Source organism: Pteropus alecto, unplaced genomic scaffold (genome assembly GCF_000325575.1).
Source record: "Pteropus alecto unplaced genomic scaffold, ASM32557v1 scaffold3, whole genome shotgun sequence".
NCBI classification, from domain to species: Eukaryota; Metazoa; Chordata; class Mammalia; order Chiroptera; family Pteropodidae; genus Pteropus; species Pteropus alecto.
Window position 1 is genome coordinate 30,556,115 of NW_006442484.1, and position 15,053 is coordinate 30,571,167.

Here is a 15,053-nt window from a genome sequence, read left to right on the forward strand (position 1 = left end):
ATGTGCATTATAAAGAAATTATGGAAAACTGAGAGCCTTATTCTTTATGTTTTTCTAGCAACCTAAGAAAGAATCCCATAAGCATATGTAGCAATTATAGTAGACAATGGGAAAATATTGATGAGTCCTATATCTAAGAAGACATCTTGCAGTAGAACACTCTGATGTTGTCCTGAGCTGGACAGAGTCCTGATCCCTTTCAGTTCGCTAATCCCTTCTTTTGCCTTAATCATGAGAACTCTTTACTCAATGACCTTCGCTCCATCTAGTCAACTCGCCATTTCTTTGAGACTTAGTCTCAAAACACAGCATGTTCAGCTTAATAAACTGACTAAATTGCATTGGCTGTCTCTTTAGATGTTTCTGGAAAGATATCATGATCAGCTGCAGGTAGATTTTACAGTCACAAGTCTGTGATGAATGTAACAGGAAATAATGTTAAAAGTGCGCATAAGCTCCCAGACACAACAGTCATAAAGTAATGCTATAAGTGAATGTGCCATATGAATCCATAGATGGCCCTATGGTGTCATATGAATCCATGGGTGGCCCTATGCTGTAAGTGTGTGTGCTATATAAATCCCTGACTTGCCAAATGGACGTTACTTTCTGCCTATCCAGGTAGATACTTGACACACATTGCCCTCAAATTCCTGTGAAGTCGACTGCAGCACAGCAGGTGCTACGGAATAGCTTGTGCTCCTTAAATTCATAGCGTGTTCAACGTTCAAGGAGTTAATTAAAAAATACTCTCCAGATTTACACATTTTCTCAAAGTAGATCAAAAGAGGGTTTGGAAGTACAAGCCTAAAGTAAATAAGACCAACTGCTGATTTTTCAATTAGGTTATGTTTCAGGGATACAAAATTATATATTCCTTTCCTATGCACGTCCCCTGCACTTTTTAAACACAGAACAACCCATTATTAAGCTATTAATCACCTCTTCCAATTAATTGCTAGAAAATGACCTAGGTTTTAGTAGTAGAGTTACAATTGAAAAGCTCTTTGATATTTGGCAAGGTAAAGTTACAGGCAGTAGTAATTTGAGACAGTGAGGCTATTAGCTGCTGTTTAGAATCTCAATTACTTTAAAGATAGATAATTACAAATAAAACAAACTTGTTCTACATTAGTAAGTGCTTCTTTTTTGTTTTACAAAATTTATGAGTGATTTTTTTTCAGCCGCTAAATATAATTTTCATGTGAAAAATTGACCTTAACAGTATGAAGTATGGTTACAAGAAAAAGGTGTGTTTTCATCAAACAGAATAGATGCATTTCCTAAACTCTGGCTGTTAAAGCTAATTGATTTATTGGCTCTCCATATAGTGTACTATTGTCTTTATGCTCTTGGGACATGGAAACTCTTCAGAAAAGAACTAAGTTCTGCAACATTAATATGATACTTGCAGCACACCTTCCTTTTCTTCAAGTGTAGGGTTTGCTGAGCTTAAAAATAAGAAAGAAAAAGAAAATATCTTTCCAGGATTGGTTGAACTTAACTGAATGCCACTGCATCCCTTGGTTTATGGAATGTGTACTTTTACTGCTTTCATGTTCCTGAGAAGTTAATAGTTCTTTCCTTTTTAATCATATTCCTTTCATAGTAAAATATTTATTCAAGCAAATGTAAAGTACTTGTCAAAATATGAGAATATGAAATTCCCTTTTTTTAGGTTTCTTAAACACAGCAGTGATACAAAATAAAAAGTGATGCATTTTCCCTCAGGGCTAGTTTTTAAATTCTTGAAATTACCAAATATGTTTTTGTTTTATTTCCCTTTTACCTTTTGGCTGCTATATAAATTAGTAAATATAATGAGAAAAGTTTCTCAGCTGCAGTTGATCTCAATATCGTACAATCATTTCATGAAAGCTACAAAAAAAAGCAAAATGAAAACTCCAAATACTGAAATGGTTCTATCTAGATTTTTCCCTGAGCATGAACTGTAGTCAACAGATTTGACAATGCTTTAAAGAATTCCAGTTCAGAATGCAAAACAAATCTCAACAGTGTATAGTGTCTGTGCCCATACCAGACTGATACCAAAGGAAAGAGAATATAGATGAAGTGATTCTGGGTTTGAGGTATCCTGTACAACCCGCAGGTCTCTGGATCTTTGACAGTAAAGTCTAACCTTTCCTTCCTAAGATCCTACCTTTTATGTAGTTGTTGATTTGGATTGGTTGAAAAGATGGTATAGTGTCTTGTTTTTTTTTAATATATGTTTTGTTTATAAAAAATATATAATTTTAAAGTGAATAATAAACAGAGCAATAGGCAATCTATACTAGCATATATCCATGAAATCATTTTCAAAGTGCATGGCATGGTGACTAGTCAGAATTTTATCAACTGGCTGAAAATGAAAAGCTTACAATCAGATTTTCTATATTCACAGATATTCACATTAACAGAGAATTCCATCTCTTAATAGCCATCATAATGTTGACTCAAAAAGTCAGAGATAGATATAATGATAAGCAATATACAAATTTGACTTTTCAGTAATTCCACATTTTTTGACCCTAATATTTTAGTGTATTCTATATGTCTTTATATCAGCAGTAACTTCCAGTGCCCATGCACGATAGTTAAATAAAGTCAAAGGTTGAGTAAATGGATGAATAAATAAGTAAATCTGTACTTCTTGTGATAAAACGAATCAATGAGCACAAACTGGGTGGTTTATAGACATTTCAGAGATCATGCCTTTTATTCATAAGAGAAATTTCTGTTTAATCCCCTTTGGCAAAAATACATCTGCAGAGATTAAAAAACCTCTGCCACTCTCTGACTCATTGTGTGTGTGTGTGTGTGTGTGTGTGTGTGTGTGTGTTCATGTACTACAGAAAGTATCAAACTTTGTAGAGAAAAAGCAACCTCTATCCTGGGTTTAGAATTCCCCTCTGGATTGTCCTGGTCCCATAAAGTTCGTGGTAATTATCTGACATTGGTTATCTATACCCATTATATCTGCCTGATCCTGCCTGTGTAGTGCTGGATTCAAGCTCTGGAATACATATTTGCATTTCAGATTTTTTTCCTACTTGGACCTCTATTTCTCATCTCTTTTAGTCAGCTATATACTGTTTCTACATAACTTGCAGTCAGTGAAACAAGGTGAATTGATGGTAATTCATCACTACTTTGAAGACTATATCAATTAGACTGAACATTCTGAACAAAATTATAGTATTCTCTAAGTAAAAATTAAATTAAACTGATCACCTGAAGTCTAAGCTTGCCTGCCTTCATACCTCCACAGATAATAAGAGAAATAAGAGAAATAAACAACATTTTTACTTACAAATGACAATAAAGTATGTAAACCATCATCTTCCACTGACAAATGAGTTAGAAGGTATTGAACAAGGGTTTTGTGGTATATCTATGGCAACCCAAACTAAAATGATTCCACTTCCAATGTTACTTTTCTTTTTCTAGTAACTGTCTATTTTTGGTGGAACAAATACTTAAGAGCATATCCAAGTTCAAAGTACAAGCAGCACACAGAAACTTAAAATTCAAGGGAAAAAAAAATAGCACAACCGAGCAGAACATTTCAAATCTCCTACAATTTGTAAAGTTTTTACCTAACCATAGATGGCCAAGACTTAAGTTAGCCTAATAACATATGCAAGTTCTTACCTAAATATAGTCAAGGTCTATTGGCACATAGAGAGTGAACTACTCAAAGTAAACCTAAGTGAGATGTTCCATGAGCCTGAGAAACTTTAGAATACTGACCCCCCAAAATGGTTGTTTTCCAATCATTGAAATGAATTTCATCTTTTTGTTTTGTTAGAAAGACTGGAACTGGTGTTAACATCCACATCTTGTAGGAGAGGAAGAGGAAGAACAAAGGATAAAGTATTAGTATTTTTCATAGTAAAAGACCATTGATCCATCTTGACTGAATAGCAAACCTATACCCGCAACCCACTCTTCTGCTCAGGCCATGTGGTTTTAAAACCCAGCCTCATAACAAGCTAAAATATGCAAAATTAGAAAATATAGAAAGGTCAGGGAGAAAAACAAGGTGTTTTTTATTTCACTAGATTTTTCATATTTTGTTAGAATGTTAAGGATGGATAAAATGAGTTTTGTTTCATTTACCTATTTTTTCAGTGCAAAGGGAAATAGCAATCTTGTGCATAAATAACTACTCCTGCCTTCCTAGCATTCTTATGTGTTATAAAGCCCTTTATAATATTTGATACCCAACTGAGTACTTCCTTTTACCATTAACTCCTTAAACCATGAATATTTAACGCAAACAAAGTTTAAACCCTTGACTCTTTCACAGTTAGTATCTATAATCCCTTTTTCCAGACTAGGTATTTCTAAATCATGTTAAATCTTTAATCTTCCTTCTGGTCAATTTCAAGGTTTTTATTGAATCAAATACAATTTTTTTTATACCTGTTTTCCTTTTGATTTTAGACACTTCTGGCTTAACAAGAGCTGTTTAAATTAGGTGATTATTTTACATGCGGTACAATGATTTAAGCATTCCTTAATTTTAGGCAACTACCTCTAATTGAATCATTTATTTATTTCTCTTATTTATTTTTAATGCATGAGATAATTAAAATTGGTCCTGAGAAATTGAGGACATTTTTTTCAGACTTTGAAAAAGTTTGATTTATTTCCATTTTAACAAACAACTCAAACTTTATTTTTTCATAATCTTAAAATATAAAATGTTAAAAAATAAATCTGCAATTAGATATCACATTTTCTTCTGAGAAATTATTGGAGTAATACACTAAAAACAATATAGCTGAACTATAAGTGCAATGATTCTGTAATAGGGTTTTTTTCTCCTTAAATATTTTTATCTTCTAAAAAGTTATAAAAGATCGTGTAGCTGACTTTGTTATTTATTTCCCTTAAATTGTAAAACCAAAGAAAAGGTAAAGAGGAAAAACAGTTAACCTCTAGTGACCAAAGGTGCACTTGATCTGTTATTTTGTATTCTATACTCTTCAAAAGAGCAATATAAACAGAATTATTTATGCCCAGCAAAATGTTGCTTAATTACTTATGCACCACTGTTTGCTTGTATTTTAAGCTCTCTCTACCACCCACAGGCAGACGTTAAACAGCTGCTAAAAGCTAGCTTTAGTCTTGCCTGTTTGAAATTAGCATACTTGAGCTTTGAAAAAACTTTGTTACCAATTTACATATGCATAGAGACTGATATTTAGACTCACCATATGATATGTCCCTCAAGAGCTTTTCTTATTGCCTCCATCCTCAGGTCTCAACCTAGAGACTGTAAATCTAGCAGGTGATTAATTCTATACCCTTGAGAAACTAGCAATTAGCACTTGCAACCAGTAAAAAATTGTCATTTCAAAACCCTGTTTACTATGCCCATGTATTTTCTATGAACTCACTGTTAACTCTAAATAGATGTGTATGGCAATAGATCTGCAGACATTTCTGTCTCTTTATGTAAAATATAATATTGCTACCAGCTAATCAACCTATTAAATATATATAATTGACATTCTTTTTTTAATATAAAATAGCAAGATGTAGCAAGCATGGAAACGCTATACATGATGTTTTATGTTACTAAACCTTAATCAGTTCATTTCAACATGATGACTTTGTAGGGTTTACCTGTTCTGTGTCAATTCTTATCTCTGATAGCTGAAATTACCGTACTTCCAGATGTTCTTATGCATTATTGAGGTCTTCTGCTGTAGATGCTGGAAAAGGTAAGATAAGGTTTTATTTCTTTGTAGTAGTCACAACACTGAGATCAAAGACGGTAAAGTGCAGTGCTTACTATTGAAAACTATGATGAACCTAACATTTATTTTCAAGCTGCAAACCTATCATAAAAACTGCTCATCAATCTTTAGTTAACCATTTCATGTGTTAATCTGTGAGTTGAGCAAGAAAACATTGAAAGATTTTAAAATACATATTTTGTTACACAACAAACTAATGCTAATTATGCTTGTGTATAACACAAATTTTAAATTGAAAATATATGTTAGAAGCTCTATCCTGTGAGACGAAAGTGAAATAAAAGAAAATAAAGACATATTAAAATTATTTCATAGAATAACTTGCATCGAACAATTCACTTTGGTCAGGTTTAAGAATTTGTTAAGAATAAGTTATCCAATCACACACATATTCATTTTTAAAAATGGTTTCTGATAAAATCTGCCAGTGCTCTGGAGAGTGCTAACTGAAGTGAAAACAGAATAATTCTATTTTCTGAAATGTTTTCAGTTCAGTTAAAGAAAAAAAAAAAAAAAGGTGAAAATAGCTAACATGCATGCTACTTGCAGTGTGTTAACTTACTATAACCAAAACATTTCATTTTGAATTATATGTTACACATTTTTATGACTACAAGAGTAAAAAGAAAAAAAATGGCATGCAGAATATCTTAATTCCTAACTTTGGGAACCTTCAATTAACAGTCTCCCTTTAAAATTCAGAAAACACATGTAGGAACCATTTAGTTCCCAGTACTAGGACATGAAGCGCAGCAGATCTCCTTTATTCAGAAGTGCAAAGTTAGAAGCAAATGCAAAATGATCTTATAGAAAAGTGGACCTTATTTTCTCCACTTGCACAGTCATTAGATGGCCTGCTAAGAAATTCTGCTAGAATTTCAACTAATTACATCATAGGACCATCATACTGTTAAAATCAGTTGCAGGGCACTTGTACACAACTAAATCCCTGCTTCTAATTACTATTTTAGTCTCTTTTTCCTTGTGACATGTTGGTGATAGATCATTATTTTTTCAGCAATTTGTTCGCATTTATATGCAATATAATTGGATCTGATTAATTATTATGATTAATGACTGCAGAATTTCCTTGCAAAGCTATTAATACTGGTAGTATCAAATGAAAGACATGGACAAATTAAAGCCAATGGATTCCTGTTGCTCGTACTTGCAGCGCCTGAGCTGAAGTAACCCTTTGCTGGTACCCAGCAAACAGAAAGTGCCTGCAAACGAGAGCTCTTTGAGTGGTTATTAGAAGCTCATATTGTCTGAAGTGTTTAGAATGCTTTTTGGCTTATTTAGGTGTGCTGTAAATGAGAAAGCTGGCAGATCTATGTTAAAAAAGAGCACAGAGTGTTATTGATCTAAAAAAGTGAAGAAATGTGTAGCATTGAAAAAATTGTATTAAAGTGAAGAAATGTGTAGCATTGAAAATATGCAAAAAGCTATTAAGTAATTGTATTATCCATTTTCCTCGACATGATATAAGGCACCTAGTTAACGTCCATTAAATGTCAGATTACAAAATTTCTAAAGAACATATTCATGTAGAGTGTGTTTTGTATTTTAAATTATACTCTGGCTTAGAAGTAGGATATTACATGTAAAAAAAGCAAACAACGACTGAGTAGCTTAGGGGATCGACTTTCCTGTTACCTCTGGGACCTGACTTTAAATCTGGCTTTGAGCAAACTGAAGAAAAATCATTTCAATCTAATGGCAGCAGCAAATAAAAAAAAATCAGATAGTTTGAGTTCCTTGAAGGTGGCAGCAAGCTTTTTGCTTTATGAGGTGTCCAGAATTTCGGACTTTAAAGGAAAGAATTGAATTTGCGGGATACATGTCTGATATTAAAAATTCTAAGTACAAAAGATGTTGAATACAATTTGCATCTGTCATAAACAGTACCAGCCCTGTGCATAGCATGAGTCTTAACAGGGGGCATGAAGTCTTAAATCTTGCTGAGAAAATGGATTCATTCTGTCTGATCCAGAATTGGTCGTGGTGCCTGCCTTAACATCAAGATGTTTAAAAAAATTTTTTAATATAGCTTTTTTGGTTAGAACTGGATGAAGGTATCTGAAAATATTCAACATGAAAATGTGAACAATTATTTTTTTAATAAAATAAAACTTCATAGCAAACCCAATACACAAATAAAAAAGATGCATTTGTTTTATAGACAGCTGCAGCTTTTCTATGATGATTCGTATTAAATTAAGCTCCCCAAAAAGAAAAGGAAGGTGAACTAAAGAAATCACATTCAGGTGAAAAACAATATTTAAAACACACATGACTCTTAGTCCTTTTAGTTTTAACAAAGAGTGAATTCCCATGAGGTTTTTATGTGATTATTGATAATAAAATCTAAATTTTTTATCTAAGTTTATACATTTTAAAAGATATTTGGGTCTGGTTTATATTTCTTATGGAAATGATTAAAACAAATTCAGGAACATCATTCAAAATCTTCTAGCCCCTACCAGAATAAGTAATTTGACCTATCAGAGTTCTTAGATAAGCCACCAGTGCCACCCCACTCCCCTGTCGAACGGCTTTGTATAAATTATTTATATAAGGATAATGCTAGTTTTTCTTCTGAGAGTAGAAAAACAGGATTAATGTGAAGATCAACACTGAAGCTGTTTTCATGGGCTCCTTGTATATATACACTATGTCCATGGCAATTATTTTAGAAATTAGAGCTGGCCTTCATCCCAGGTGACAGTGGGAATTGTGGAGAAGGGCAGGAATCCTGCGAAAGTATTTTCCTAAGTAAGCATCACTGCCCAGGAGAGAGAAGCACTTATACATCTGACAATGTTGGGTATTCACAGTTACTAATATGAGAAAGGTAATAAAACAATTAGTAACAGAGTGATTAATGGCGTTATTAAAAACACCATGTATGAATCGCCATTAAGAAAATTGGTTTTGAAGTACATTTTGGGGGGAAATGTAACATAAAGCAAAGAAAATCTCACACTATTTGGGGCATAAGTAAGAATAGTCCTGGGCACTGGGTGTTTAATTAGAATAGGTGGCCCACCTATCACTATAAGAGAACTTCTTTTAGTTCATATCCTAGCTTGATTGCAGGTAGTCACTTTGGACTTAATGAAAAAAATTATGATATGTTAATAACTGTAATGCCTTGTGGCAACACGCATCTAAGTGTTTTCCCCACTTGTGAAGAGAATCCTTACGCCTGACACTTAATGTCAAACACAGAGATCATAGGGCTGTGTTTGATATATGACCAAAGAATTCCAAAAAGAAACCTATTTTTATTTCAAACTAGATAACAGAATGATCAGAATCAATTATTTCCATGTTACTATTTTAGAGAATCGACATCGGTTCTTTATCAAACTACTCAGAGCCAATAACAAATCATCTAGCAAAATAGTAGAAAAACCAAGAGCAAATCCTAGGTCCTTGAATCAGTCCTAAGCTGCTGACAGCTGATTATTTAAGTGTCCTGCATCGACTCAGTGTATCCGCTAAGGGACAGAATCTCTAGAAGCCTCTCCTTGTTACACTAAACTCTAAACAGCCTGTCCTAATTCAATTCTAAGACCAAGAATCTGCCCAGACAAAGCAGGGTCTAGAAGAACTTGACCAATCTAAGGCTGACCAAAGATCAGAAACTCTTCCACACAAAATGGAATTGAACTGTTGTGTCAGAGTATAAAGCATCCCTCCGAGGAATATAAAGTCTGAATTCTCTCACACATATCTATACTATAGATTGTAGAACAAGAGATGGCTAAAATGCACACATGCAAAAGCATAAAAACCCTGGGTGATCTCAATGTATGTTCCGTAACCTCCATTAGCCTTTCCTACCACAAAACAACCTAAGATGATGGGGGACTGCTTGATTTTCTCTGGAATCCTCACATCGCTAGTGAAGGGTGCATAATTTTTTCTTTTTTCTTTTTTCTTTCTTTCTTTTTTTTTTTTACAACAGCAACACAGAGTCTTTCACTTAAAGTTTATAGAGATTTTAAAGACTGCATAGTTCACATTTATCATTTTGTAGATGGAAAAACAAGTTTTGGAGAAGTGAGATAGTTTGCCCAAAGTCATATTATTAATAAGGGATAGGATTTGAAAGGGACTCAAGTTTCTTTGAGTCTAAATCTATAGCCCCTTCTAATACCCTACGCAGTTGCTGATTGATGTAAAAATATAACATTTAGATTACTATTTTTTAAATCTTGACTTTAGTCAGTAAGAATTTCCTAAGAGATTAGTGTTTTTCATTAAATAACCAACATTCTGGCTTATACTTAAAACACGTCTTTTGCAACTATTCCTTTAGAAATTGAATTAAAATTGGAAAAATCTAAACATGCACCTATAGGTAATTAATTCAATAAATGATGACATATTCTTATAATAAAATGTTGTTAGACCATTTGCAAAAATATGATAACCCTTCTTTTTATGTGCTGGCTTAAAAAGATATACATTAAATATGGTTAAATGTTTAAAAAGCAAGTCAGAAAAATATGTATGGAATGATCCCATTATAAAGTTCTATATTTGGTTATATAAGGAAAGAATGTCTGACATAATACACACCAAATGTTTAATAGTGGGTATCTCTGAGAATAGAAATAGAAGGGTTAGTGGGGAGGCTTTTATGATGTACTACATATATCTCTTTGATTTTATTTTAACAACAAGAATATATTTGCTTTTGTAGCTAAAATTAAAAGGTAAAAGTAAAGTAATTGAATAAAATAAAATCTTAAATTTTATAAGCCTATATGATATTCATAAAGATAAATTCTATGATTTTCAAAATTTCTTATCACATTTCTGAAGTGTGGACATTTTGGAAGAAGCAAAATGTTTAGTGTTTTTCTTTAATACCTTGCTAAATATTTGCTATTTTAAAAATAGGAATGTAAGTAATGTGTGGTTATAAACTAAGTTATAGAGTATTACATTTTTATCAAATAAGTAGAGATTATTCTATTTATTTGCAATTAATAGAGTGCTATTTTATGCAGGGAAACAATAAAAACTCATTAAGATTTGGTTGTTTTTGTTTGCTTCCTTTTTTCCCCCCATTCTTTAATATTATAATATCACTTCCAAGGATGTTGGTGCCCATTTCTTAGTAGAAAGATTCAAAAGACAAGGCAATTTAGTTGGTTGGCAACTGTCTATGACTCTGCCATGCATTTTCAACATATAATATTTCAACTCCTTAGTTTTTCACATTTACAGCATATTCCTGGGATGAAATGATGCAACTTCATCTGGATTTAGTAAAATCACATTAGGAATTTGGAACTCCTCAAAAGAAGGCATTCTATAAATATTACATTCGAAGAGTCCCAGAATTGCTTACTTAGTGTGCAACAGACTTTATCATTACATCAATTTGTGAACTCCATTCTCATCCAAATGTCTGTTTTAGCTAAGGTTTTTCAAAAATGTTAATATACATCATACAACTTTTGCCTAAAACTCTATTTAACAACAAAACAGTATTTTAATGTTACAACTCAGAATACTCATTACATTTTTACAAAATTTCTGAAGTAAAATTTATACCTTTAAGTAGAGAGAAAAAAAAACTGCTAATAAAGTTGTTTTCTAGAAGATGAATATATCAGTATTTTTCTTCACTCTGATAAGTAAAGAAGTTTTTAAAAATACATTTATTCAAGAAAAATATGAAATAATTTTAAATTTAACAATTCCATATTAGCAACATCTGTCTGCCTAAATATCCAGGACTTGTCTAAGAGTTATAAAATGGAAAGGACTCCTTTATTTTATTTCCAATGAAACTATATAAAGAGAGGTTTGGTTGCTTACCCTAATCACAAAGCAAGAAATTAAAAACCAAGTCAAGGTCAAAGAATAGCTAATGCATTGCTATTCTCTAATATTCTTTTACTTTGATGTACCATTTATATGTTTTGATGTTTCAAATTCCAGCATCTTAGATAAAAACCCAGCAGGAAGGGCACATGTCTTCTGATCAAACATTTCACAATGAAAAATTTCATAGAAATTGTTAAAGTTTTATAGAACTTGTTATGCTAAATATAGTTGTTCTTTTCAAATATTGATGATGGTACATTACAAAAATATGAAACAGATCATCAGCAATATTAACAGCCAGAAATATGTTGCTAGATATTCCTGTTCCTCTGAATTTTTTAATCTCAGAAGTAAATATATACAGAATGACAAACATGCATCATAAACTGAAATTTGTAAATCAAATGTTTAGAACTCAAGAATCTGAAATTCAAAGAAGGTCAAATGGCATACTATTGTAAAGGAGCCCTGAAACCACCAACTTTTAGAAATCCACACATTAAATATGATAAATGTAATTCATTAAAGATCATCTCTAGTGATATTATGATTTTGCAAGTACACTGCTTGTATTCATAAAAAAATAACAGTGGCTTGCCATTTCACTGCCCTGGATTCCAGTACTATTGCTGTGGAAAATACTTAAGCTGTTTTACAATCAGAGAAAGGCTGTTCGTCTTCTACTGTTGAGCTGAAACACTCCTGTATGTTCTGTTAGATCAAAAACAGCAGAGGTCAGTTTATTTTCTACTGCCAGGAAGCATCATTGCAAAGAAATTCGAAAACAAGAAAGAGGGTTAAGTGCAGGAAGCTGTGAAACACAGTGGTTGGGGAGGTAGAGAGTAAGAAAAACAGGTAAATAATATCTAGCTGTGAATAAAAAGAAAAAGATTTTAATAATGGAAGATCCAGGAATTAGAATTTTGTGATAACACAATTTTCACCTGTAATTGACAATATTTGCCAAATAAAATATTGTGGTTTGTGATCAGAAACACATTAAACACACTTCTCTTTTTAAGATACACATGAAATCCCTACAATCCGAGGACAAGAATTTCTAAACATGTCCATACTTTTCTGATAAATGATTTACTAAACCAAGAATTTGGTCACTCCGCTCTGAAATCACAGCAAAAATATGTACCCAAAGTTAATGCAAGAATAGCTAGATACAAAAAAATGTCTACTTTTTAAGGAAGAGTAAAATAATTAAGAATAAATACTGATTTCTAGAGAAGCAGAAATTAAGCTTAGTATACACATCTGTTTGGATATGTATATATGTAAGAAAAACAAGATTTCTAAAACAAAGTGTCATTGATGAAACAATGACCAGAAGCATACTTGATAAAGCCATGCTAAAGTCTTCCATGATTGCTCTGCCTGTCTACTTTTGTGCCCAACTTTCTGAGAAAAGATCCTGAACATCTGAATTAGTTTATTAGGGTTGCCGTAACAAAATACCACATACTGAGTGGCTTAAACCACAGAAATTTATATCTCACAGTTTTGGAGGTTTGAGTCCAAGATCAAGGTGTTGGCAGGTTTGGTTTCTACACAGGCTTCTCTCCTTGCGGATGGTCACTTTCTTCTTCTGTCCTCACATAATTTTTTCTCTGTGTGCATGCATTCCTAGTGACTTGCTATGTGTCCAAATTTCCTCTTTAAAGAACACCAGTTAGATTGAATTTTAGGGCCTACCCTAGTGGCCTCATTTTAACTAATCACCTCTTTGAAGGTCCTATCTCCCATACATTCTAAGGTATGGGTGGTAAGTCTGCAGCAAATGAATTTTCAGACAATAACAGCATCACTCATAGTCTATCTTTAACATCCATTGTAAGCTATCTCAATATTTTGATCAGCAGAGAATGCTATTTCATCTCTCTGAGCTGCTCAATGTAACATGAGGATATTGCACAAGATTGATGTTTTTCAATTGTGTTCCTCAGAGACTTCACATTCCATAGTTAATAGTCAGTGGCAGACTGGTGGATGTTTAACAATGGATTTCTGAAAAAGAAAAAATGATACTTATTTGTAGCCTTTATAGTTTCTGTAGTGTAATACTCCTACCTCAACCAATTACAATCTACCACTTAAATACTGCTGAATGGGAAGTTAGGAAGATATGCATACAACTGGGTCTCATGACCCAGTAGAGCTAGCTCTAGGACACCAATGTTGGGCATTTTGGTGACTTCAGAGAGATCAAAACTCACTTTATAAAAGCATTGCTCTTTCTTATTTACTTTGTATTCTTACCATTTTTTTAAAAGTGGTTGGATTGACCTCACAATAAAAAGTTAGAAGCACCTAATTACCTAATCTCTAAGATTTTCTAATACTTTAAAACTGTTACTCTTGATTCTACTATATTGGGTTTCCATTTTATTTTTGATGAATTCTAAAAATATTTTTTAAATAGAATATTATTTTTCTATTGCCTCCTTTGTTTGAGCAGAAAAGTGTGGTTCGTAAAACTCTCCTTGAAATTTTTTGCAAGATGCATGATGCAGCCTTTATCTACAAGATGTAAAAACAATTGATCACTTTTCACAAACTAGTGTATATAGTTATTTGTCTTTAATTCCTGTAAAATTGCAATAGTCACTTCTCGGCAGCTGTTTATGTTTTAGTTTCTTTGTTTTTATAAACATAGCATCTAAATTAAAGAGTTTTGAAAAGAGCAATGCAACTATCCAAGATTATAAGAACTTGAATGAATTTCTCCCTTCTAATTTAGTAGTCCTTCTATGCTCCTACTAATCTCTAAAATATCTTTATTAAAGCCACAATTGTTTCGATCAGTAAGTGTGTTTGCATTTTTATCTTTTCACCACATTCAGAGAATGCATTGTATTTTGTCTTTATATCTGTAATACCTAGAATTAATTGTACATATAATAAACATTAGTGTATAGAATAATTATTAACAGTAGAAAAATTAATAATTAGTATACAGAAGAACAAATCATTATTAAAAATACATAATAAATAAAGGGTTAAAATGACCCTTTTTTAATAAAAAGAACTTTCAGACTGGAAGATTTGTTATATTTACATTAGCCAATATTATTTTTAACTTTGGAAGAAATTTTTAGCAAATCTCCCCTAAGGAAATTCTTAGAAATGAATAAACAGTTTATGACTTTATTTACTTAAATGTTCTAATGAATAAAGATTCCTGGGTAATTTCAAGAAAACTATGAATTAACTAATGAACAAATTTTAATTGTATTAGAGAATAATTTGCATTGTAAGATATAATATTGAATAATCACTAAAAAAAGTAACTTCAATACTTACAAAAATTTCTTAATTCTAACTTTATCACTACTAATATCAAAAATATAATTACTGGGCATTACGATACTTCCTTGGTTCAACAGTATTCCTATTTTGAGGTCCCAAAATGTAACAATATAA

At 32.2% G+C, this 15,053-nt stretch overlaps 1 long non-coding RNA gene across 2 annotated transcripts in view; it reads right to left on the reverse strand.

Moving 5' to 3' along the window:
- Positions 1 to 13,508, reverse strand: part of LOC112470251 — a 133,019-nt gene extending 119,511 nt beyond the window's left edge. For both annotated transcript variants that reach the window (XR_003042892.1, XR_003042891.1), the window contains exons 1-2: positions 13,130 to 13,508; positions 5,638 to 5,726 (exon numbers count right to left, since the gene is read on the reverse strand). This is a non-coding gene — a long non-coding RNA (uncharacterized LOC112470251). The remainder of the gene's footprint in view (positions 1 to 5,637; positions 5,727 to 13,129) is intronic.
- Positions 13,509 to 15,053: the final 1,545 nt, after the last annotated feature.